Source organism: Aristolochia californica, unplaced genomic scaffold, assembly GCF_029961685.1.
Source record: "Aristolochia californica isolate CCGP_79_NKW_82.1479 unplaced genomic scaffold, dmAriCali1.0.hap1 SCAF_10, whole genome shotgun sequence".
NCBI lineage: Eukaryota > Viridiplantae > Streptophyta > Magnoliopsida > Piperales > Aristolochiaceae > Aristolochia > Aristolochia californica.
Window position 1 is genome coordinate 13,045,390 of NW_027181771.1, and position 4,736 is coordinate 13,050,125.

The window sequence follows — 4,736 nt, forward strand, 5'->3', positions numbered from 1 at the left end:
CGATTAATGATGTGTAACGGCCATAAATTTGGTTAGATATGACATATGGTTTGGGAGTCAACACTTAGTGAAAAATGCCCCTTTCGATGATTGCAAAACCAAATATATAAATAACTAAAAGAGTTTACAATCCTTAAAAATCACAGATATTTTTTGGAATTATCTCTCTCACCATTTGTACATTTCCATTTTTGAAGTTCAATTTTGTTTCAAATCAAAACTTGAGTTTTCACTCTCCAATTTTTCTCGTAAAATAAAATATAAGGCAAATAGATCACAACAAAATGAAAATTTTAGTGTTTATGTATGCAAAAAAATCTGAAAACTGTAATAAATGTAAGTGAAGAAAATTATTTCACGCAATAAAAATGAACTCCAAAGTTTTGTTATCCATGTTTGGGAAATTCCACTAATACAACCCCTAATGGCTTGGTGGAATTTTATGCGAAAGAGATTTCTAATTGATCCTAACTTGTTTTAAATGTGGTGGATATGCATGCTAGAAACATGTTGACGATACAAAAGACCTAATGATCCAACAATTTCAATGAGTAGAAAAAATTAAATTCTCAAGTTAACATGTGGTTGGATATGTACCAGAGCCAAACAACCTACTTTTTGCCTATCCTTAAAAATCACAGATACTTTTTGGAATTATCTCTCTCAGCATTTGTGCATTTCCATTTTGGTTGTTCAATTTTTTTCAACTCCAAACTTGTCCCACTTTTCTAGTAAAAAAATGATCACAACAAAAAGAAAATTTTAGAGTTTATGTATGCAAAAAATTTTGAAAACTTTAATAAATCTAAGTGAAGAAAATTATTTCACGCACTAAAAATGAACTCCAAAGTTTTGTTATCCATGTTTGGGAAATTCCACTAGTACAACCGCTAATAGCTTGGTGGAATTTTACAAGAAAGAGATTTTTAATTGATCCGCACAAGTTTTAAATGTGGTGCATATGCATGCCAAAAACATGTTCAAGATGCAAATGACCTAATGATCCAAAAATTTCAAGGAGTAGAAAAAATTAAATTCTCAAGTTAACATGTGGTTGGACATTTACTAGAGCCAAACAACCTACTTTTTGCCTATCCTTAAAAATCACAGATACATATTGGAATGATCTCTCTCAGCATTTGTGCATTTCCATTTTGGATGATCAATTTTGTTTCAAATCCAAATTTGTCCCACTTTTCACGTAAACAAAAAGATCACAACAAAATAAAAATTTTAAAGGTTATGTATGCAAAAAAATTTGAAAACTATAATAAATTTAAGTGAAGAAAATTATTTCATGCAGTAAAAATGAACTCCAAAGTTTTGTTATCCATGTTTGGGAAATTCCACTAGTACAACCCCTAATGGCTTGGTAGAATTTTTTTAATTGATCCAAACATGTTTTAAATGTGGTGGATATTCATGAAAGAAACATGTTGAACATAAAAATGACCTAATGATCCAAAAATTTAAAGGAGTAGAAAATATTAAATTCTCAAGTTAACGTGTGGTTGGATATTTACTAGAGCCAAACGACCCACTTTTTGCCTATCCTTAAAAATCACAGATACGTTTTGAAATTATCTCTCTCAGCATTTGTGCATTTCCATTTTGGATGTTCACTTTTTATTCAAATCGAAACTTGTCCCACTTTTCTCGTAAACAAACGATCACAACAAAATGAAAATTTTAGAGTTTATGCATGCAAAAAAAATTCAAAACTGTAGTAAATGTAAGGGACGAAAATTACTTCACGCAGAAAAAATGAACTCCAAAGTTTTGTTATCCTTGTTAGGGAAATTCCACTAATACAACCCCTAATAGCCTGGTGGAATTTTACAAGAACGAGATTTCTAATTGATCCTAATATGTTTTAAATGTGGTGGATACGCATGCCAGAAACATGTTGAAGATTCAAATGACCTAATGATCCAAAAATTTCAAGGAATAGAAAAACTTAAATTCTCAAGTTAACGTGTGTTTGGATATTTACCAGAGCCAAACAACCCAATTTTTTCCTATCCTTAAAAATCACAGATACTTTTTGGAATTATCTCTCTCAGGATTTGTGCATTTCCATTTTGATGTTCAATTTTTTTTTCAAATCCAAACTTGTCAGACTTTTCTCTTAAAACAAAACGATCGCAACAAAATGAAAATTTTGGAGTTTATGTATGCAAAAAAATTTGAAAACTATAATAAATATGAGTGAAGAAAATTATTTCATGCACAAAAATGAACTCCAAAGTTTTGTTATCCTTGTTTAACAAATTCCACTAGTACTACCCCTAATAGCTTGGTGGAATTTTATAAGAAAGAGATTTCTAATTGATCCTAGCATGTTTTGAATGTGGTGGAAATGCATGCCAGAAACATGTTGAAGATGCAAATGACCTAATGTTCCAATAATTTCAAGGAGTAGAAGAAATTAAATTCTCAAGTAAAAGTGTGGTTCACAATTTACCAGAGCCAAACAACCCACCTTATGCCTATCCTTAAAAATCAATGATCCTTTTCTGAATTATCTCTCTCAGCAATTGTGCATTTCCATTTTGAATGTTCAATTTTTTTTCAAATCCAAACTTGTCCCACTTTTCTCGTAAACAAAACAATCACAACAAAATGAAAATTTTAGAGTTTATGTATGCAAAAAAATTAGAAAACTATAATAAATGTAAGTGAAGAAAATTATTTCACGCACAAAAAATGAACTCCAAAGTTTTGTTATCCATGTTTGAGAAAACAATCACAACAAAATGAAAATTTCAGAGTTTATGTATGCAAAAAAATTAGAAAACTATAATAAATGTAAGTGAAGAAAATTATTTCACGCACAAAAAATGATCTCCAAAGTTTTGTTATCCATGTTTGGAATTTTATAAGAAAGAGATTTCTAATTGATCATAACATGTTTTAAATGTGGTGGATATGCATGCCAGAAACATGTTGACGATTCAAATGACCTAATGATCCAAAAATTTCAAGGATTAGAAAATATTAAATTCTCAAGTTATCGTGTGGTTGGATATTTACCATAGCCAAACAACCCACTTTTTGCCTATCCTTAAAAATCACAGGTACTTTTTGGAATTATCTTTCTCAGCATTTGAGCATTTCCATTTTCGATGTTCAATTTTTTTTTTCAAATCTAAACTTGTTACGCTTTTCTTGTGACCAAAAAGATCACCAAAAAATGAAAATTTTAGAGTTTATGTATGCAAAAATATTTGAGAACTATAATAAATGGAAGTTAAGAAAATTATTTTACGCACTAAAAATGAACACCAAAGTTTTGTTATCCATGTTTGGGAAACTCCATTAGTACAACCCCTAATGGCTTGGTGGAATTTTATAAGAAAGAGATTTCTAATTGATCCTAACATGTTTTAAATTTGGTGAATATGCATGCCAGAAAAAAGTTGAAGATGCAAATGACCGAATGATCCAAAAATTTCAAGGAGTTGAAAAAATTAAATTCTGAAGTTAATGTGTGTTTGGATATTTACTGTAGCCAAACAACCCACTTTTTACCTATCCTTAAAAATCTCATGTACTTTTTTGAATTATCTCACTCAACATTTGTGCTTTTCCATTTTGAATGTTCAATTTTTTTCAAATCCCAACTTCTCCCACTTTTCACGTAAACAAAACGATCACGACAAAATGAAAATTTTAGAGTTTATGTATGCAAAATTTATTGAAAACTATAATAAATGTAAGTGATGAAAATTATTTCACGCACTAAAAATGAACTCCAAAGTTTTGTTATCCATGTTTGAGAAATTCCACTAGTACAACCCCTAATAGCTTGGTGGAATTTTATAAGAAAGAGATTTCTAATTGATCCTAACATGTTTTAAATGTGGTGGATATGCATGCCAAAAACATGTTGAAGACGCGAATGACCTAATGATCCAAAAATTTCAAGGAGTAGAACACATTAAATTCTCAAGTTAACGTGTGGTTGGATATTTACCAGAGCCAAACAACCCACTTTTTGCCTATCCTTAAAAATCACAAATACTTTTTGGAATTATCTCTCTTAGCATTTATGCATTTCCATTTTGGATGTTCAATTTTTTTTTCTAATCCAAACTTGTCCCACTTTTCTTGTAAACAAAACGATCACAACAAAATGAAAATTTTAGAGTTTATGTATGCAAAAAAATTTGAAAACTCTAATAAATGTAAGTGAAGGAAATTATTTTATGTACTAAAAATGAACTCCAAAGTTTTGTTATCCATGTTCTGGAAATTCCACTAGTGCAACCCCTAATAGCTTGGTCGAATTTTATAAGAAGGATATTTCTAATTGATCCCAACATGTTTTAAATGTGGTGGATATGCATGCCAGAAACATGTTGAAGAGTCAAATAACCTAATGATCCACAAATTTCAAGGAGTTGAAAAAATTAAATTCCCAAAGTAATGTATGGTTGGATATTTAGCAGAGCAAACAGCCCACTTTTTGCCTATCCTTAAAAATCACAGATAGTTTTTGGAATTATCACTCTCAGCATTTGTGCATTTCCATTTTGGATGTTCTATTTTTTTTAAAATCCAAACTTCTCCCACTTTTCTCGTAAACAAAACGTTCACAACAAAATGAAAATTTTAGAGTTTATGAAAAAATTTGAAAACTATAATAAATGTAAGTGAAGAAAATTATTTCACACACTAAAAATGAACTCCAAAGTTTTGTTATCCATGTTAGGGAAATTCCTCTAGTACAACCC